Consider the following 22,786-nt stretch of genomic DNA (forward strand, 5'->3'; position numbering starts at 1 on the left):
ACCTAATCCATTGGATTTGCAGAAAATATATTGCAGTTTCCAATAGCAGACAGTGTCACTCTAGATGAAAAACACGATGATGCTAGAGGAACTCAGCAGGCCAGGCAGCATCCATGGAGAAAAGCAGGGTCCTGACCCGAAACATTGACTGCCTGTTTTTCTCCACAGATGCTGCCTGGCCTGCTGAGTTCCTCTAACATCATGATGTTTTTCATCTACATTCCAGCATCTGCAGTCCTTTGTTTCTCTAGTGTCACTCTAGATCCTTGCACAGAAAATTTTGGAACTGCAATGAATATAGAGCTCAAAAAGTAGTTCAATGACACAATGATATCCTGCCCTGGGGTAAGGAGACAAAACTGTCATTCATTTGTCTGTCACTCAGACAAATCTGACTAAAGCCCTATCCAACTCCGACAAGATGTTGTCTTTCTTTTTATTCTGACATCCTTGTAATAAATGTCAACATTCGAGTTACCTCCGTAATTACTTGTGCAAGTTAACACTGTGAGCCACACATCAGGGGCCATATCCTTCCGAATTCCAACATTTATCAATCTCTCATTGATTCATATCGCAAACCCTCAAGTGACCGATGGGAATTGAAAGTTACCCATTCTGCAATAATTGTTAGCTTAATCTAATTATCATTTACCAGGTCACATGGCATGCTGAACCACAAAATGGCCGTGGTACTTAATGCATCAGTAAACTTAAGGATATGGAATCTTCTTTTATAGTTAACGGCTTCATTTTAAAGTTTTCTGCAGTTAAGTAAGCTAAGCTGTAATCACTGACAGTATATGCATCTGCATTGTATCTCCTCAATCAAAATCATGAAACTGTCTAATTATGAATATCATCCTTTCAATCTCACCAGATATAAACAGATTGCCTCAAATTACTTTTAGTAGTGACTATCTTTTCCAAGTAATTAGCTTAATTTTTTTAATTATGCAGGAAATTAAAGATGCATGCAATAAGGGTGCAATTGTATTTATGGGAGACTTTAATCTACATGTAGATTGGGCTAGTCAAATTGGTAACAATATTGCAGAGGAGGGGTTCCTGAAGTTTATACAGGATGGTTTTCTGGTCCAAAACCTCACGGAACCAACTGGAGAGCAGGCTACCCCAGACTGGGTTTTGAGCAATGAGAAAAGATTAATTAGGAATTTTGTCGTGCAAGTCCCTTGGGGAGGAGCAACCATAATGTGATAGAATTTTTCATTGTTGATTCCTGAGGAACAGGAACAGTTGAAGACTCAGCAAAGGAGGACCAAGGGAGTAATTAAGAAGAGGAAAATAATGAAAATAACCTTGCAGTGAACATAAAAACTGACTGTAAAAGCTTTGATAGGTGAACAGAAGTAGATTAGTGAAGACAAATGTAAGACCCCTTACAGTCAGAAGGAGTCAAATTTATAACAGGGAGCAAAAAATGACAATCTACAATAACAACAAAAAATGCTGGAAATAGTCAGCAGGTCAGGCTGCATCTGTGCAAACAGAATTCTCTGTTTTTATTTTAGGTTTCCAGCATCTGCAGTTTTTTTCACCAAAAAAATGGTAGGTAAATTGAATAAATATTTTGGTTCTGTCTTTGCAGAGGAGGACACATAACCTCCCAGATATGCTGGAGAACTTAGGTTCTGATGAGAGGGAGGAATTTAAGGAAATTAGTATTCGTAGGGAAATGGTGCTGGGGAAATTGACAGGATTAAAGACTGCATCCAATGATACTGAAGGAAGTGGACCTTGAAATAGTGAATGCATTAGTGGTAATTTTACAAAATTCTTTAAACTCTGGAAGACTTTCCACCAATAAGAGGGTAACTAATGTAACTCCACTAATCCAAAGAAAGGAAAAGGAAATTGCAGACATTAGACATCTGGGTGTCCTCGTACACCAGCTGATGAAAGTAAGCATGCAGATGCAGCAGGTTTGGAAGGCAAATGATATGTTGGTCTTCATAGCAAGATGACTTCAGCACAGCAGAGATTCCTTACTGTAATTGTACTGGTCCTTGGAGAGATCACACCTTGATCGTTGTGTGCAGTTTTGGCCTGCTTGCAATGGAGAGATTGCAACGAATGTTCACTGGACTGACTCCTGGGATGACATGATTGACATATGAAGAGAGCTTGAAGTGACTGGGCTTACGTTCATTAGAGTTAGAAAAGTAAGAGGATAACTCATCGACCTCACAAACTCCTGACAGGGCTGCACAGATTAAATGCAGGAAGCATGTTCCTGATGGTGGAAAAGTCCAGAACCTGTGGTCACATGCCCCATTTAAGACTGCGATGAAGAGAAATTTCCTCACCTAAAGTTCGATGAACCCATGGAATTCTCTAGTACAGAAGTAGTTGAATCAAATCAGTAAATATATTTGAGAAGAAGTTAGATATAGTTATAATGGCTAAAAAGATCAAGGGAGAAGGCAGGAACAAGGTACTAAGTTTGGATGATCAGCCATAATCATTTTGAATGGTACAGCAGGCTTGTAAGGCTGAATGGCCTGCTCCTACTCCTATGTGCTATGTTTCCCTGACCAGTCTTAAGGATCTCAGAGTCTTCCAAGCATTAACGTTTCCAGCTAAGACATGGAAGTTTGTTCACGTTATTCCATAATCCGATAATGTTTATTCCCAGAATTTGGAAATTTGAATACATTCCAAATGACAGCTCTGCTAAATGACAGAACCATGGACTTAGTTGAGTGGAGCAGTTGTCAAGGTCAATAATACTGGGGGGCCTCTTGGGGAAGGTCACGTATAACACAATGGCCTCAATATCATAAATCACATTGAAGAGTTAAAAGTTCAAAACATCAAAACATGTTCAAGATTGGAGTCTGCAGCATTTCTTCCTTTCACTTTACAAGGCAACAACTACACACAGAGTAAAAAGCCAAATGCCGAGCACGGAGCCCAGCAGTTGAAATTCAATAAACTCTTCAGGGAGCTTTATAAACCACAAGATGCCCATTACTGTGTAGCGGCAGCAGTTTTTCCTGACATTATTAATCATCTGCTAATCCAGACTGTCAGAAGTGACAGTATCATTCCAGTCAGATCCCCATGCAGGATCTATCTAACCTAATGGCCAACTGCCTTTCATGTGTGCATGACATCAAAGGGATTTGTGTTTCTGTGGGTAACCGTTTTACCTGGAATTGCCAAAAGTAAATTTAGATGCTAAAAACAGGCAGGTTTTAGCCAGTGAGTTTTACAAATGAAAAATCCAGACTTGCAACACTCTCACTTTTGGCTTTGACAGCGGTAAATGGGTAGGGTGGGCAAGGTGGGGATGTAAACAACTAACTCTTTCCTTAACAATTTGCATGTAATGATGGAGATGTGGACTCATTTACAAACCACAATCCTAAACTAAACCCTGACTGTCAAGATTTTTTTTCATACCTTGTGAAATCTAGGGGGCAAAAGAAGGCAAGAGCTCGAGCCAATTGCATGCCAGATGAAGCTTATCTGCTTCACCCAACCTTCACATAAATGTACAAACACTCCAGACTTTTCCCATCCCTCTTCCCTGCCCTTCCTGATCTCCTGCATGAGCTACCTGATTCTTCCCATCTCCCTTACCTTAGCCCCTGATTTTCCACGACTATATCTATTCTTTCCTTTGTTCTGTGATTCAAGCACCCTCCCCTCAATGACCCTAATCCAGTCACCTGCTCTGCCCTCCAATCCTTTTAGCTCCAATTTCATCTCCCACAACAATCCCCTCTCCCCCATCTTGCCTTTCCATTCATTTTGGTGGGACCTCTGGTAAATTTGTTCCCCTGGGTAAGTCAAGCTCAAAGCAGCACATCCACATCCCCACATCCACATTATTATCCAGGACTGAGTTTCAACTCTCCAGCTAGTTAAAGGAATTCTGGTATTAAGTCTGTGCTCAGCCACTTTGAAACCTTACCAAGAAAACATCAGTGTTCTGTGAAAAATGGATGTTGCTTTCATCAGCAACATGGGAAGTAGTATAAGCTATTTAAGACCTCATGTCTGCTCAGTGAGATCATGGCAAATCTGTGATCTAAACTCCATGCACCCTCCTTTGACCCATATCCAACCGCTTTATGTTTTGAAAAGAAAAATCTTTATTTTGCTCTGCATAATTTTGCACATGTTTTTATTGAAACACAGCTCTCTGTTGGTTTAGACAGCAAGTCTCAATTCAATAGAGAATATATAAAGAATGAAAATTTGCTAATTCATCTTTTCAGATGCAGACGTCAATGCCAAGGCTAGCCCATTGTTAATTGCCAATAAGGAGGTGGTGAGGTACCTTATTGAACTGCTGCAGTCTTTCTGGTGAAGGTATCCGCACAGTGCTATTGTGTAAGATTTAGACCCAATGACAATGATGGAACAATGATAACATTTCCAGGTCGTGATAGTGTGCGATTTGGAGTGGAACCAGTAGGTGAGGGTGTTCCCATGCACCTGCTGCCCTTGCCCTTCTTGGTGGTGAAGGACATGTTGGTGTTGTTGTAGTAGCTTACCTGGGTAACTACAAGGCATTTGCAGATGGCACACACTGCAGCAATGGTCACCAGTGGTGGAGGAAATCAAAGTTTAATATGGTTGATGGAGTGCCAATCATGCAAGCTACTTTGTCCTAGCAGTTATTGGAGTCGAACTCATCCAGGCAGTCACGCTCCTAATTAGTACCTTGCAGATGGCAGAGGAAGCTTCATGATGTGATTCACTCGCTGCAGGATACCCAGCCTCTGACCTGCTCTTGTAGCCACAGTATTTAAGAGGCTATTTCATTTGAGTTTCAGTTTAATGACGGCCCCAGGATGTGGATGCTGGGGGCTTGGCACCAGTAATGTCATTGAATGGCAAAGCTATCTAGATGTGGTCACTGCCAAGTGTTTTGTGGCATGAATGTTAATTACCTGAATATTGTCTAGATCTTGTGGATTGTAATATGGGCTGCTTCATTTGCTGAAGAGCTGCAAATGGAATTGAACATGGTGCAGTCATCAATGACCTGATGATAGAAGATCAACAGTGCAGCAGCTAAAGGTAGTGAGCTTAGGGCATTGCGCTGAGGAACTTCTGCAGTGACGTCTTGGGGCTGGGATGATTGACCTCCAACAACATCAACCATCTTCCCTTGTGCAAGGTATAACTCTAACCATTGGAGCGACCTTCTCTTGATGTCCATTGACTTCAATTTTACCAGTATTCCTCAATGTCACATTCAGTCAAACACTGCCTTGATATCAACGGCAGTCACTCTCACCGCACCTTTGCAATTTAGCTCTTTAGTTCATTTTGGACCAAGGCTGTGAGAGATCTGGAACCAAATTACTTTGGCAAAATCCAAAATGGCTATTGGTGAGCATGTTATTTAAAAGGCCGATGATTGAGAGTAGACTGATTACATAGTAATTCGTCCAACTGTATTTGTGCTTTTTGTCAACAGGACATAACTGGGAAATTTTCCATATCTTTGGTGCCATTGTTGTAATTGTACTGGAGGCATGGCTGGTTCTGGAGTATAACTCTGCATTCCTAGAATCTCTGCTGTCTCCAAAACTCTCAGCTATTCCTTGATAATAACATGGATAAAATGAATTGGATGAAGACTTGCATCTGTGACGGCGGAGAATGATAGGGGAAATCCAAATTGGCACTTCTAGCTGAACAAGGCCAGGTGCTTTGGCCTTGTCTTTGGTGCTCACATGTTGAGCCCCACCATCTTTGGAATGTTCTTGGAGCATCCTCCTGCTACCTGTTTAATTGCCAAGCACCATTCATGATGAGATCTGTCTATTGCATGCTGCTTAGAACTCAGGGAACTGTGTTAGAGCTTATCTAGTTTGGTGCTTCACTTTTAGAAACAAAACCTGCTACTCTCTTCTGCACTCCTCACTGAGACAGGGTTGATCCCTGGCTTGATTATAAAAGCAGAGTGAGGAATTTGCTGGGACATTAGGTTATAAATTATGGTGGAATACATTTTCGCTGTGGCTGTTAAATGAACATTTGTGCCACCAGTCCCTCCCATCTCAATGACTGTCCACTGGCTAACTTAACAAGCAAGGTCTTTGGCAACAATCCTTGCAATTTGTTTTGGTTCATTCAATTTTGGATAGATTTGGATTTATAAGATGAAGCTGAATTTCAGAAAGTCACTATTATAGAAAGTTCACATACATGCAAGGATTATAGAGGATAATAGTGTCAACATTGTATATAAGGATGACAAGAAATGGAGAATAGACTGAGGTGTAGGATACCTCCCTGAACATTTCTTATAAACCCATTGGAGGCTCACCTAAGACATTGCTCTTGGGTATCAGTCTTGGTTACTGAAAGCTCTTTTGCTTCTGAGACAAAATGTGGGTTCAATCTATGAGCACACTATCTAGGCTGATACTCCAGCACAGTACCAAAGGATTGCTGCGCTGCCATTTTCCCAAAGAGATAGGAATGCTCTGCCATATTGTTGACATTACAAAATTGATTACAAGAATACTTTGCTGCTTGTAAAGTGATTCTGAATGCTTTTTGTCACAAAAGGCACTATATAAATTCAAGTCCCTTAGTGACAGCAGAATATATCACATTTTGATACTTTCAATTCAAAAATTTTACATTAATTCAGTGCAGAGTGATTCAAGATGCCAGTAACAGCAATTACATCCCAAAAGTACACAGGATGGCCAATTGTGTAAGCTTTGTGGCAAACAAGAGAACAATGGGTCTTACTCACTCCAGTACTGCGGCTAATAACTCATTGTTCCAGCATAATGAAATGTAGCAATCAGAATTAGTTCTTTCCTAGTTACCACCCCCAGGAATTCTTTGGCCACCAGACTAAAAGTTGTTCTTGTGGTTTAATAATCAAGGGACTTTCAGGTTTCAAAATAACTGTTTTAAGACAGAATGTACATTGAACACTTTTATAAAATGCCAAAAAAAAATTTCAGTTAATTCCTGAGTTAAGTTCAGATAATTGAAGACATTCCTTGACGCCTAACAATTTGACAACACTTTTGGTCTTAAGTACACAAATTGTGTAGGTTAACGATTGTGGAATTGACAGCAGATATCTCCATCACTTCCCATAACCAACAACAACTTCAGGATTTCCGCAAATGCTTATGCAAATGTGAACATCCTTAAGTTGCTGACACTGATTTGTTGCTGGGCAGCAAAGTGCATTCCAACGTAAAACTTCCTGTGGAGTTCAGTGTGGGAGAGGGAAATTGATCTAAATGCATAATTCTTGCATCTCCTTTTCTCCATTAAAAAATATGTGCCAAGTCTGTTGAGGCACCAAGGATTTTCTCCCTTTGATTTCAATCATCTTCAAAGTTGTTTTAAGTAACTTAAAGAAACTTTAGATTGGCTTCCAAGATTTTTTTATATTCTAGCAGGCTCTTTATACAGTTTAATTGTCAAAAGAGCTTTCTGACAATTAAAATGTTTTAGAGGGTACTTTTAACATTAAAATCTTAAGATTGTTTTGTTTCTTAACATTGCAGGAACATTTAGCAACATTCCTTTTTCTTTTAATTTTTGCTGCATCTGGGAGGGGGACGTGGTGGCCTTACGTGGTTGTCAATTATTTCTGAACTCATTTGTGGGTTGGGTTTGCTTAGGCCTCCTTGTGTCATGTTTTGTACAATATGCCAGGCCGTTAAGTCACACTGGGCCTCACCACAGAGAATATTCTCAGTTATATCTTTAGGTTGCCACTGGAAGGGATAGTTTTTTGCCAAAGTCAGCTGCAAATTCCCTACCCACAAAATCTGCCCCAATATTTCCTTATATGGGTGTCATTTTTTGTTTAATTAGGCTCCTCTTGGGCACTTTGGGATGATTTTAATACATTAAAGATATAAAAGCAGATTTCTTTAAAATCTTCCTCAGCGGTCTACTGTGGTCGAGGGTGACTTACATTCATTCCAGACCTCCAGGCTCTCAGGTGACTGTTGTGGCCAAGCCACGAGCTTTGCCAGAGTTTGGGCAGGAGGTGCTTGGCAGTGTGAGCAGAGGTTTATTTTGTGAGGTGGTGCGCTCCTTCCACCATTTATGCCGAACTTCTAGGTGCTCTCAAGGCATTGACTTGAGGTTTTAAGTGTCACCCCAAATGGTCCTTCTCTTCTTTTAGCAGTCATGTGGCAGAGGTCTAAGAGTTAGTGGCGATATTACTATTTTCAAGAATATTTTTATCTCTTCCGTCCTCCTAGTAATCTCTTGCTGTGACAGAACTAGGAATAGTGTGTCTGATTTGGAGTCCTGCTGTCGGGCTTGTTGACAACATGGCCTGCCCGAAGGAGCTGAATGAGTGTAATCAGGACCTTAATGTCAGGGGTGTTGGCCTGGGGGGGTGGGGGGGGGGGCGGTGGTGGGAATGGAGGCATTGGCTTGCTTATTCTGCCAGTGGATTTGAAGGTTTCTGCACAGATAGCTTTGATAGTATCCCTCTTGCAGTAAATAGTCACAATCACCATTTCCTTCAATGTGTAAGCACATCTTTTGGCCATAGGAGGAAAAGGTTATCTTTTTAAATATTTAAGCTTCCACATACAATTGTGTACACCACATGTACTTTGGAGAAAATGTTTGGAACATTGTAACTTGGAAAAGGGAAATGCCTTCAACCATTTTAAGTTGTGAGATTAAAGTCAAAGATGGTTTTAAGAAAGAATGTATGACACAGTCGCACTTTCGTAGCCATGGGATTCATCTTCTAGCATATGGTTTAATGGAATGTACCTGCAGGATGAATTGAACCTATTACATACCCTTGATAATCCAGGGTGGTGGTAGGATCAATAGAACATAGAACAGTATAGCACATGAACAGGCCCTTCAGCCCACAATGTCTGTGCCGACCGTGATGTTAAATTAACCTAATCCCATCTGCCTGCACGTGATCCATATCCCTCCATTCCCTGCCTCTTCATGTGCCTGTCTAAATGCCTCTCAGACACCACAACAGATCTGCTTGAATTCCACCCCTGCCCCCACCTGGCAGCACATTCCAGGCAGCCACCACTCTCTATGTAAAAAACTTGCCTCACATGTCTCCTTTAAACTATTCCCCTCTCACCTTAAACCTATGCCTTTCATAATTTTATAAATTTCTATCAGGTCTCCTCTCAACTCCTGACGCTCCAGAGAAAATAATCCAAGTTCGTCCAACCTCTCCTTATTACTAATGCTCTCTAATCCAGGCAATGTTCTGGTGAACTTCTTCTGCACCTTCTCCAAAGCCTCTACGTCCTTCCTGTAATTCACTGAACAAAACTGCACACAATGCACCACATGCATCCTAACCAAATTTTTATACAGATGCAACATGACTTCCCGACTTTTATACCCAATGTCCAAACCGATGAAGGCAAGCATGCTGTACACCTTCTTTATCACCCTATTTACTTGTGTTGCCACTTTCAGAGAACTATGGACTTGAACCCCAAAATCTGTCTGTACATCAATGCTCCTAAGGGTCCTGTCATTTACTGTATATGTTTCCCTTACAGTTGACCTGCCAAACACAACACCCCACACTTGTCCAGATTAAACTCCATTAGTGTTAAATTTTCCTTAACTGCTTCACGTTAATGTATGTTCAAATTGTAATTGACTTTAGTCATGTGTTGAAAGATCAGCCGCTTTCATGAAATCAAAGGCAATGTCCATTTACTTCTCCCACTACAACATTATTAAAAGATGCAAATTCAAAACTGGGGTATCAACTTGTGCAACAAGATGGTAACATTCTCACCTGGAGTCATAAGGTCAAGGGTCCTTGCTTAACTCCATGCCTGAGCAGGTAAACTAGTTAATGTAGTGCTGAGATAACATAAGAAGTGGAATAGGTTATTCAATCCCTCAGACTCATTATGCTTCTTTATGGTTATCTGGTTTGTAACTCCATCAACATGCCTTGGTTCTTACAAACCTTAACAACCTTGACTAGCAGAAATAAATCCATCTCAGATTTAGAGATATTACCTGAGCTAACAACCACAGCTTTTCGTGCAAGAGACTGCACACTTATACTACCATTTACAGGTAAAACTTTTTCTCAACTTCTCTCCAGAATGGTTTGGCTTTGATTTTAAAGTGAAGTCCCCTTGCCTAAACTTGTCTATCGGTGAAAAGGTTCCATCTTGTCAATGTAGATTCGTTAAGCTAAGATTAAAAGCAGGTCTCATCAAAAGCCATATATGGTGTCGTCCAAGTATGTATTTACAATATAAATAAAAATTTGAATTCAGCAAATCCAAATGTTCAATTATAGAAAATGTCATTATGATTTAATCTGGCACCTTTCATTGCAACTGGGTGTAAAAACCTCACATTTAAGGCTAATCTTTACCTTCTTGTGGTTCCGTAGAGCCCTCTTTCATGTACCAACACTCTGCTATGATAAAGAATTGAAAAGCATTTCAGATTCACAGAAGAAATAATAACTAAAGTGAGTGGTCCATTTGTTTCCGAAAAACAAATGTCTATATCCTATTATAATAATCACAATACATATATTAAGCTACAGGCCTCAAGGGAAGCAGGTCACCAAATAGGCGATAAACAAAGTCATTTGGCTTTTGGTCACAATTCATTCAATGACCCACTTTCATTTACATTCTCAAAAATGGAATAAACTAAAGGACAAAGTTCTCATCTCCCACACTTGTCAGTGTCATGACAATGGAACTGATCAGAGGGAAAGAAACAAAATCAATTCCAAACTGATCTAAATAAACAGAGCCTAACCATTTTTATCATCATAGGAGCTGACTGCATATCCAAATCCATTGGCTGGTTCTTTTCTCATAAGGCAGATTTGAAGCACGCTGAAGTGAATAACTTTGTTTTATAAATAAAGAAAAATAACATGTTCTTAACAAAACTGGAACACTACTACAAATCAATTAAAATGGGTTGATGGAAAGCAGCTGGTCACTGCATCTTATAACTATTGGGATCTGCGTAGCTGGAGTCAACATGGGGCCATTCTTTGGACCAGTAGAGGCCCGAGAATGGAAAGGTTGCAAGGGTGGTGGATGAGGCTGATCTGATAGAGGCGTTTAAGAGGCTCTTAGGTAGTCACATGAATATGCAGAGAATGGAGGGATATTGACCATGAGCAGGCAGAAGGGATTAGTGTAATTAGGCATCATTAACATAATTAGTTTGGCAGAACATTCTGGGCTGAAGGGCCTATTCTATGCTATACAGTTCTGTTTTCTATGTTCTTTCAGCCATTAATGATTTATTGTGCAAGGAGTCTCAGATTTTAAAACACAAATATGTCTATCTTTTTAGAAATGTTGGAAGAGAAAAAAAATTGAAACACTGGCAAAGTATACAGCAATGCAACAATCACTTTTTTCCCCCATAAAACACATACTCTGAATGCAAGGTACAAAAGAGCATAGGTTCATTTTTGGAGGTATCCAAATTAACACCATGTTGCATTACAGAATAAATAGTGTGAGCGATTTTTATTTTTTAAAATAACTCACTGGTTCACAACATTCCAAGAATGTGACTTCCTTTGTTGTCCATGAATCAGCCATGCTCAGCATGCTCAGCTTCAAGTTGGAGGATTGAGAGATCAAAACTCTGTATATAATTCAGGGAATGCTATGTTGACAGGGGCACTATCTTTTGGATGCTGGGTGAAATGGAGGACTGACTATCCCCTTCGCTGGATCCCACTGTACTGTTCAAAGAAATTCTGATTAACAATCTGGATAATATTTAACCATCAGTCAATACCAGTACAGAGAATATATGGTCACTGCTTTTTGAGGCCTTGCTATTTATAAGTTGTTGTGTTTCCCAAGTAACAACGGTGACTGCACTTTTAAAATAAGTTCATTGGCAGGAGTTCATGAAAGGTACAAGATAAGAGCATGATATTTATTAACCTAGAATAGTCTTCATATACAATACATTTTACCCCAGAGAACACAATCAAGATGTGAATTATATTCATGAAGCCTTTAATTGTTCATCTGAACCAATGGAACTCTAGACTAAACTGGAATATGCTGGAAGTGGAATAAATAGCTTTGAAATCTACATGGTTAATAGTATTTCCTTGAGATACCATCACCAGAAGCACCTAATTTGTCAAAATTTAAACCGTCAATCAGATGAAAGAAGCACAAAACACAATCTAAATATTGTGACCAGTGCAAAGTTGGCATCGGCCTCCTATACTGATCATTTCTTGTGTCCTAATTTTTATAATTGGAACCAATTTGTATTATCCACGAAACGCTTTTAAATGTTAGTCATGGTTATTTGGCAGCACTTGCACCTCTGAGCAAGAAAGTTACAGATTCAAGTCCAAATGCAGAGGCTTCATGAAAAAATGCAAGGCTGATATTTTAGTGCAGTAATGACGGAGTGCTGCGCTCCTGGAGGTGACACTTATCGGGTGAGGCATTAAGCCAAGGACCTGTCTGTTCTCTCAACTGCCCTATTTCTAAAAGGATTATGTGATGTTATCCTGGTGCTTGACTAGTATTTAGCCTCACTCAACATTGCTGAAAAAAAGAGGTGATCATTATCATATTGGTGTTTATGTACTCGCTGGGTACAAATTCACTCTCATTACTCACGTTACAACTGTAAATACTACAAAAGTACCACATTGTTTCAAAGTGTTTTGGAAATTACTTGGAGGGATGCGAAGGGTGTTTCAAGAATACTAGTCTTCACTTAAATATGTTGTATTTCTAAATTAGCCAACTGTTGTTTGCAACTTAGGATATTACTAGGGCATTATTAATGACTGAAAAATAAACATTGCTAGCTAGAAGCCCTCTCTCCTACCTGGCAGGTTTGCCAGAGGCAAGGATGAAGTGCTGAAAGGATGTCAAGAGGGGTGGAATTCAAAATCAATATCTGAAAACCACAAGAGAGTCATTTTGCTGGTCCGACGACATACACAAATGATAAAGGATGCTAACCTTATAGTGACCTCAAGTACAGTGGGGGGTAATTGTCTGCTTTCCAGCAGTAGGTTGTGGAATGTCCTTGCTGAGAACGTCATTGACAGAAGCCTGTCCCAGATGTGGTGCATGGCAGAGCAAATGCAAAATGAACAATTTGCTTAAATTCAGTTAGCACATCAATGCTAATATTACAAAACCCACAAAAGTACATCTTCACATGCAAGCAAATGCCCTTCAGGTACTTAATTCAGAAGGAGAATGAATAAAAAAGCTACTGGGTGATGGTGAATTTGTAATTGGCGAGGTCACAGCTAATCTACAGCAGGCTGCTTTGAACATCTCTTTGAAAGTCTTCCTTTCTCTGTAGTCTCATTCAGACTCAAAGCACCCCAAGACCTCTGTAGTCTTCTAATTCTGATTCCATTTAGATCCACAATTTTTAAATTACTCCCTCTCCCCTCCCCATTGGCAGCCATGCCTTCAGGTTCCTAAACTCTGGAATTCCCTCCCTAACCCTCTCTGCTCCTCTCTCCATCTTTAAGATGTCCCTTAAATCCAATCTATTTGACCATATTTTTGATTAGAATTCTGCCAAACGGTTATACAATACATTGTCAAAATTTGTTTAATAATAGCCTGGAATATTTTATTATGTTAAAGACTTTATATAAATTTAATAGACTGTTGTTGATAATGAACTCAGGTAGTTATAAGTGGTGCATTCACAGGAGTGCAGATGTCTGCCTGAAACATTCCAAATTTTAACCTGACACCTAAGTCTTTCGTCAGCTGAACAGATAATAGTTCCTTTAATAATTGTTGCTTTGGAAATAAACTTATTTTAAAACATATTGGTACATTCCACTGGAGTACCTAGGGTTTGTGATACAAAATCTGTGCAGTACACTACAGATTTCAAAGTATGAAAGATTTGCGAGCCAAATTTAAATCTTAATAGGACTCTGCTCTTTAATGAATTTTAGCAATGTGAAACTTTTAACACGAATATGAATAACCACAAGGAGTTGTATTTATATAATGTTTTAACATGTTAAGCTGTTTCTCAAAAACATTACCAAACACAACTAGACACAGAACCATCGGGACAAGCTTGCTCTAAGTGGTCTGTTTTAAGTTGGATCTTTGAGGAGTGAAAGGCAAGGAGCTGGGAGATTCTCTCTCTGAGTGAGAGGGAGGGAGGGAGGGAGTGAGAGGGAGGGAGGGAGGGAGAAAGAGAGAGGGAGGGAGGGAGGGAGAAAGAGAGAGGGAGGGAGGGAGGGAGAAAGAGAGAGGGAGGGAGGGAGGGAGGGAGGGAGAAAGAGAGAGGGAGGGAGGGAGGGAGAAAGAGAGAGGGAGGGAGGGAGGGAGAAAGAGAGAGGGAGAGAGAGGGAGGGAGAGAGAGGGAGGGAGGGAGGAAGGAAGGAGAAAGAGAGAGGAGGGAGGGAGAGAGAGGGAGAGAGAGAGGGAGGGAGAGAGAGAGGGAGGGAGAGAGAGGGAGGGAGGGAGAGGGAGGGAGGGAGGGAGGGAGAGGGAGGGAGGGAGAGGGAGGGAGGGAGGGAGAGGGAGAGGGAGGGAGAGGGAGGGAGAGGGAGGGAGGGAGGGAGGGGGAGGGAGAGGGAGGGAGGGAGGGGGAGAGAGGGAGGGGAGGGGGGGAGAGAGGGAGGGGAGGGAGGGAGAGAGGGAGAGAGAGAGAGGGAGGGAGGGAGAAAAAATGCCAGAGTTGAGGACCTTGATAGCTGAAAGCACAGACGCCTGGGGTAGAGCCAAAAAAAAAGATAAAGTTTAAAAGAGCAGAAATGGAAAGACATACAAAGGGAAGGAAATTGAAGAACAGTCCTGGACAATGTGCAGGGTCTGACCTCTGTTGGAAGGGAACTTCAGCTGGGCACTTCCCTGTGCAGAGTTCAGATGGCCATTATATAAAAATTATGATGCCATATTAACATTTAAAGATTCCTTTAATTTGAATCCATGGTAAGTCAATGGTGCTGTTTGTTACTGAACTATACATAGTTAATTCTTGGTCAGTTGCGCTAATTCCAGCTACCACAGCAACGAGAAGGAAAAGGCAGAAAGGAAATGTATCTCAAAATCTACTTGAAAAATCCGCATAGCATTTCCCTAAAGATTCTGAATGTGAGAGAATTTTACAGGACACTAAAACAGTCAGGTCACAAAAGAGTTAATTTCTTAGGTTAAAAAAGTCGGCTGCATTTAAAAACCTGTAAAGGATTTTTTTGAACCACTGGAGTCAAAGTACAGCTCTATCCCATAATCATTTCTTCAGCTGCTTTGCATTCACCTGACATTGCGCGTCCACACAGTGAGAACATTTCGAGTGTGTGGTCTGCCAAACCAACTCTGAAACACTTATGACTCATTAACAGAGGGAAGCACACACACACACACACAGTGCGACGCACCATGCTGTACTAGCTGATAGCAAGAATGACGAGTGAAAAATCTGCATTGACTGGAAAAGTCCACCGAACAAGCTGCTTCCATTCAAAGTGGTGCTCACATCGTCTATGTTAACCGATCACGACCAAAAGCTGATGGCAAGTCATTTAAGGTAGGACACACTTTGCGCAGGTAGACCAAGCGGTTCAGTTTGTTGAGATTAAAATGTTTAACTCGCACACATGTCGTGGACAGACATGGAACATTTGCTGCAACTTATAATCGATTAAACCTGAAGGACAGCGTTTGCTTAAACTGAAAAGCTGCAGGGCAGCGAGTTACATTCCCCCGTTATCCGACACCAATTTATTAATTTGAAGTAACTACAGGAAATAGTGCCCGGTGGACACTGTAACAAGTTAAGCAAATTTCTGGTTCAGCAAACAAGATAATTTACTGTTGTACAGGTTTGGAAAGTAAATCAGACTGGCAGCAGGCAGGAAATGGAAATGTCGCCTTGTACCGCTTGTAGTGTCCTTTCATTGCTAAACCATTGTATACGCTCTCAGAAATGTAGCAAAAAAACAATCTTGGCTTTATTTAATATTATCAGTTCATCCCAAAGCAGGTGCCTCCTCCAGTCATTACATTGTATTCTGTAATTCCTTGAGTTCATGTACAGATCTGATACTTTGTATAAAGTACAGCATTATCACCTGGCAGTTCTTGTTCCCACCACCCCCCCCCCCCCCACATCAATTGAACCTGGGTGGATTGTCAGACCCTAAGCAGGACATTGGGTTTATCTACTGTGTGATTTTAAGTTTGTCACACGAGGAAAAAATATGCGTGCTTTCCAACCACGCAGTACAGAGCAGAGGACACTTGTTACACAGTATCAAGCCCTATGTGTGTAACATCTATAGGAAAACTTCACCATAGTGCTAACCCTCCACAAAAAGGTAAACCAATAATGGGATGTCAGGGCAAATGACTAAATGCTTGGTTAAAGAGATAGGCATGACTGAAAGGACAAAAGCATCCTGAGATATAGAGTTCCATCCAAGGCAATGGCTGTCAACAGTGCACCAACTAAAAGGGAAAATACTGTAAAACCTCAGGAGGTCAGGCAGTGTCTTTGGAAAGTGAAACTATCAGACCCAAAATGTTAGAACATAGAACACTACAGCACAGTACAGGCCCTTCAGCCCACAATGTTGTGCCAACATTGATTTTCTCCTGCACTTTCTGTTTCTACATAGAACAATTACAGCACAATTCAGGCCCTTCGGCCCACAAAGCTGTGCCGAACATGCCCCTACCCTAGAAATTACTAGGCTTACCCATAGCCCTCTATTTTATTCAGCTCCATATACCGATCTAACAGTCTCTTGAAAGACCCTATTGTATCAGCTTCCACCACCATTTCCGGCAGCCCATTCCATGCACTCACCACTCTCTGAGTAAAAAACACCCCTGACATCTCCTCTATATTTACTCCCCAGCACCTTAAACCTATGTCCTCTTGTAGCCACCAATTCAGCCCTGGGGAAAAGCCTCTGACTATCTTTCGTCTCCCCCAGCCCACCGCCTTCCCAGTTACTTGCACAATTTTTGCCCCTCAACCATTTCCAAACTTTATTGCTACACTGAATGAAAACAGATATAAAAAAAAAGCTGCAGATGCTGTAAACCTGAAACAGAAATGTTTCTCCACAACTGGGATGCGGAGCATGCCTTATGAAAGCAGGTTGAGGGAACTCGGCCTTTTCTCCTTATCTCCTGATAGAAGTGTATAAGATGATGAGAGGTATTGATCGGGTAGATAGTCGGAGGCTTTTCCCCAGGGCTGAATCGGTGGCCACAAGAGGACATAGGTTTAAGGTGCTGGGGAGTAGATATAGAGGAGATGTCAGGGGTAAGTTTTTTACTCAGAGAGTGGTGAGTGCATGGAATGGGCTGCCGGAAATGGTGGTGGAGGCTGATACGATAGGGTCTTTCAAGAGACTGTTAGATTGGTATATGGAACTGAGTAAAATAGAGGGGTATGGGTAAGCCTAGTAATTTCTAGGGTAGGGGCATGTTTGGACATGACGATAGAGCCAGGGATAGGGAAGAATACCAAGATATTTAAAAACAATAATAAAGATTTTAAAATGAGTTATTGCTTAATCAAGAGCCTGTCTAGGTCACTGATCTCAAAGGAGATGAGCAAGTGGAAGTCAGTGCAAGTCAGTACCCATGCAGCAGAACTTCATTCTAATTCTCAGCATTAACATGGAACAGTACAGCACAGGAACAGGCCCTTCAACCCAAAATGTCCGTGCCGACCATGATGCCAAATTAAATTAATCCCATCTCCCTGCACGTGACCCAGATCCCTCCATTCCCTGCATGTTAATGTACCTGCCAAAAGGCCTCTTAAACATCAAAATTGTATCTACCTAATTTATGCCTCTCATCATTTTATAAACTTCTGTCAAGTCACTCCTCAGCTTACAGTGCTCCAGAGAAAATAATCCAAGTCTGTGCAACTTATAAAAATGGTCACTCAAAACAAACAGAACTCAGGTCTACGTTGCTTTCATTTATGTACTGTACTGTCTGTTTCTGATGTACAATAAAAACAAGAAGAAATACCAGAAATAATCAGGTCAGGCAAGATCTATGGGGAAAGAAACATAATTAATGCTTCAGAACTCAGAAAAGTTAGAAATCAAATATCTTTAAATTGGACAGAAAGGGGAGGGTAAAGCAAACAATGGGGATATCTCTGACACAAGTACTGGCAGAGTTGGTTGAGAGAGTTTGAAGGTTTATTGCTCATAGCAGATCTGTCTGGGAGAGTTGTAAATTGAAGCTGATAAATTATAACAGAAGAAAAAAAATTGCTAGATTTTATTCAGTTGTGTTATTATCTCTTTATGTTGCTCAGTGTTATACTTTGTCAGATAACAGTATCAAACATTTGGGGCATTTGTCTGTATTAGATCTGTCACGTAAATACAAATATCTGCAGCTGATGATTTGAAGTTTTTACTGTCAATAAAGCTTTAACAAAAATAATAAATACGTAAATAGCAATCATCTAGTTTGGTTCCATAAAACAGAGAGTAACATCTGAAAATAAAAAAAAACATTGCAGATTATGGAAATCTGAAATAAAAACAGAAAATACTGGAAACTCTCAGCTAGTCAGGCAGCATCTGTGGAAAGAGAATTAGAGTTAATGCTTCAGGCCACAGACCAGCTATAAGAATGGGGGAGAAAATGAATAGTTAGTTTTAGGTTGCACATAGGGTGGACAGGATAAAGGGTTTATCTCTAATAGGATGACGCCAAGTTTGCCATGGGAATAAGTTGTAGAAGACATTTGATTTATGGGTGAATGGGGCAGTTAGAGAGAGAGAAAATGAACAAAAGCAATGAAAATGAGGGCAGTTATGGAGAGAAAACACAAGCAAAGGAATTTAAACGTTGCGAGATGCAGGTCTGTTGGACGTGTCCAGCAGGTCAGACTGGAAATGGGATGGAGAATTAGAATGCCTGGCAACAGCTGTCCTGCACACTGAATGTGGGCACTCTACAACATGGTTACCCAATTTGTACCTGGTTTCTCTGATGTAGAGGAGATACATTATTAACATCAAACGTAGTACACTAAATTGAAAGAAGTGCAAGTGCATTACTGCTTCACTTGGAAGAACTGTTTAGATCTGGTGGGAAAGGAAGTGGTAAAAGGACAGGTGGTTGCGTGGGAAAGTGCCACAAGATGGAGAGTAGTCAATGGGAATGGAAGACCTGATGAGGGAGTTGAGAAGGGAATGGTCCCTTTGAAATGCTGAAAAGGGAGGTAGAATCTCATTGAAGCTGGTGGAAATTGTGAAGGATGACCCATTGAATGTGCAGGCTGGTGGGATAGAAGGTGAAGACCAAAGAAAGTCTGCCTTTACTCGGTCCTGGAAGAGAGGGGTGAGAGCAGAGCTGTAGGAATTGGATGAAACGTGGTCAAGAGTTCCATCAGCAATGGTCCAGGATGATGAGGCAACTATGTAAAAAGTCCTATCTCTGGACCAAATAAGACAGAGGAAATAGGAGAATGGAACGCAGTCCATTCCATTCAGCCTAACCTGCTGGGTATATTCTACAGTCTTGCATTTAGCAACTTTTAAGTTCTTTGTTCGTTCTCTCTCTCTCTCATTCACTCACTCACTCACTCTGACCCCATGAACCTATGGACCTCTACAATTTATCCCAATGACAATCCAGGCCTCATCCTATCTGAAATATTCTCTTTGTCCTATCCATTCCTTCCTACCCACTGAAATTTAAAACTAACTTGTTTTCTCTCTTTTCCAGTTCTGAGAAAGAGTCTTTGGCCTGAAACATTAATTCTCTTTCTCTTTCCACGAATGCTGCCTGACTTACTGAGCTTTTCCAGGGTGTTTTGCTTTTGCTTTCAGGCAGCTACATCTATTGAAGCTTTATTAAAAGTCTGGTAACATTTTTGTCTCTATGCAATAGTATTGGATTCAACTGTTTTAACAAATGAGATTTCTGTCAGTGTTTGTGGTTTTAGATTGTGTTAATAATGGTGGGCATTAAAATAAAGGCAAAATTGATTCCTACTTTAAGAATTTCACAAGAAATTCCTGAAACAGAAATGGGAACATAATAGATTGACTACAGATGTCCATTGATCTCCATCAAGAACAAACAATCTTAGAAATACAAGCTCACAGTTCTCTCTTTTTTGCTATCCTTCAACAGTTCATGTGATGCTGCTTTACATAGTCAAACAAGGCAGGACCAGAAGAGCATGTCCCCTGAGCAGTTAACCAGATGATTCTGTTATAAATATACCAACACCTAAACTCAGTAGACAAAATGATTTGCCTGTGCAATCTCTTTTTTGCACATTTATATATTTTGCACCTCCTTTGTTAGTCGCAAAAGATCTTTTTCTTTTTTCTTACTTTCTCTGTTTTCCAGTTTTCCTAAAGCAAAGACAAAAGCCTAAACTTGGACCTCCTTCAATGTTGTCTTAAGACTAAAGGAACTTGACCACTATCCCTGCTCTTGTAAAAGAGAGTGCCGTGCATGTCACTCTGACCCAACTGGGTTGAGATCGATGCTGTTCCAGTTGATGTTTAGCATTTTATTCATATCATGCTTGTGCAGGTGAAAAAGACTGATCTGTGGTTTGTTTAGCTTAAGTTGATTTACAGCATAGTAGTGAGTCAGCCTGACTAGAGTGGCTGTTACAGCATGCTTGATCTGGGCAAAGTCCCTTGCTTGTACTGGTATAGGTTGGTTTGTCATTTGTGTAAATGTTAAAGAGCAAGAGTGCCATTATACTTCTTTTGGAGTAGGCCATTAAGTCAGCAGCTGTACATTCCTCTGAGTTCAATGGAAGACCAGTCGTTTTCCCACAAGCGTTTTGATCAGCTAATGGTCTCATCATGTTTTAGATCATTCAGAACAATGTTCAATCATCCTGAAAAGACACTTCCAGTGTTCCAGCCAGATAAGGTGTGCACTGGGATGAGGAGCTGAACCTCAACTAATACATTAACGGTGCAACTTGCTGCAGAGAGGTTGATAAAAGCCACACTAGTGTTTAAGTTTCTCATGATGTATCGGGCAAGATTCAAATCCTGACCAGTCCTCACCTTGCCTCCCAAGGAACAAGCCTGTTTGGGGATGAACTTGATGGGTGAGAGTCTTTTTGGGATGATGTATTCATAAAATCTGTAGAAGTGATAATGGAAGAAAACTGGTCAAGACCTCTTTGGATATGAGGGTTCATTGCCCAGCTTCAGAAATGAAGCAAGCACTTTGCTGTTGAGTGACCATGTCATCAAGACCTGTAATTTTGCTAGTCTTCACATCACAGCAGGAACATCCTTATTGTAGCCCTGGGAGTCTTTTTTACTGCTGAATCTGCCATCACCTTTTATTCAATAAGTTTATAACATCTAAACATGCCTGAAGACTATCAAAGATATTGGGGCTCCTGCAGAAACAGGCCCATCTTAGGGCCAGCACTGACTGTATTTTCTCCCAACATTGAAGCCCTCTTCTGTTTCAAACAACACCTACTTGCAAAGTTGTGCTCTGAACACAAATATCACAATCTTCATCTACAAGAAGTACAGACGATAAAGGAATTATGACACCACTGCTAGCTTGTCAACCTATCCTTTCTTTTTCAAACTCAAACCAATACAAAAGGTGGATGGAATCTACTCACTAAATCTTGGCTAGTCTGAACAATTCGCATATCTACAGGACAGAGTGCAACTGGTAAAGTTTTAGTGGGAAACTTGGAAAGGAAATAGATAGTAAACATAAGCATTTCATTCTGGGTGGAGAAGGTGAACTTTGGTCATTTTGATCAGCTCTGTCACAAACAACAAGTGTCTGCTAAAGTCATTAAGCTGTCTTCAGTTTGGCATACGACAATGGAGCTTACAGCCATGAACAAAGATAATGAAGTTTTTCCCTCCAGAGGACTGTTTCCACAATTACTCCACCAGCAAGAAGTCAGACAGCTCATTTAATAAATGCTAGCAATTCTGTAAATTCTGTTTTAATTGAGGATTATGAGCTGAAGCAGTTCATTAGTTTGATCCAGCATGATCTATCCCTAACAATAGCCCCTCCACAGATATAGTACCCCCTCAACAAGTTGAACTCTTATTTCGGAGTCAAACCTTCGGGTCCAAAAGCAATACAACTTGTCCAGAACCAGGGTCACAGCCTCAGGGTACAAGTTATGCTGTTGAGAGCTGAAATCGAGAGAGATTTCTTCACCTAGAGGGTGATGAACCTGTGGAATTCTCTATCTCAGAAGGTAATGGAGACCGTCATTAAACATATTCAAAGTGTAAAGCCAAAGGAATATGGGGAGAAGGCAGGAGCAGGTACTGAAGTGGATAATGGTGAATAGCGGTGCTCGAAGGGCCAAATGGCCTCCTCTCCCATTTCCATTTTTCCATATATGAGGCAGGGAATGCACCTGAACTGATGCAGCTCACGTGAAATATTGTGTTGCATTCTTGTAGCCTCATTATAGGAAGGACATGGAGGCACTGGAGAGAATCCAAAGATTTACAAGAACAGCTCCTAGGATGAACGAGGGCAATTACAAGGATAGCTTGGACAAGAAGAGACTGTTTTCTCTGAAGAGAATGCTGAGGTGAGATCTGATAGAGGGACACAAAATGATGAGGGATCTGGACAGACTGGATAGTGGGAAGCAGTTTCCATTGGTGAATAGTTCGAAGACTAGAAATCACAGGTATAAAAGAAAGGGGAAGAGAATTAGTGACATGAGGAAAAACTTTTTTTTACACAATGTGTGGTCAGAATCTTGCCTGTGGATGTGGTTGAGGCAGGTTCCATTGTAGCCTTGA

The 22,786-nt window shown here is 40.8% G+C and overlaps 2 protein-coding genes across 9 annotated transcripts in view; one reads left to right on the top strand and one right to left on the bottom strand.

Moving 5' to 3' along the window:
- The window catches only part of LOC127573099 (uncharacterized protein C7orf50), a 281,007-nt gene that overhangs the window by 74,188 nt on the left and 184,033 nt on the right, over positions 1-22,786 (bottom strand). The window lies entirely within an intron of this gene.
- gpr146 (G protein-coupled receptor 146) overlaps positions 1-22,786 on the top strand; it is an 80,654-nt gene that overhangs the window by 52,729 nt on the left and 5,139 nt on the right. For 2 of the 6 annotated variants that reach the window (XM_052020959.1, XM_052020957.1), the window contains one exon: positions 22,436-22,569. The exons of 2 other annotated variants lie outside the window; for them this stretch is intronic. The gene's annotated coding sequence lies outside the window, so the exon portion shown is untranslated. Of the gene's footprint in view, positions 1-15,355; positions 15,541-22,435; positions 22,570-22,786 lie in introns of all 6 variants that reach the window. 2 more of the 6 variants (XM_052020961.1, XM_052020960.1) reach the window with 2 other exon arrangements.

This window comes from Pristis pectinata, chromosome 8 (assembly GCF_009764475.1).
Source record: "Pristis pectinata isolate sPriPec2 chromosome 8, sPriPec2.1.pri, whole genome shotgun sequence".
NCBI lineage: Eukaryota > Metazoa > Chordata > Chondrichthyes > Rhinopristiformes > Pristidae > Pristis > Pristis pectinata.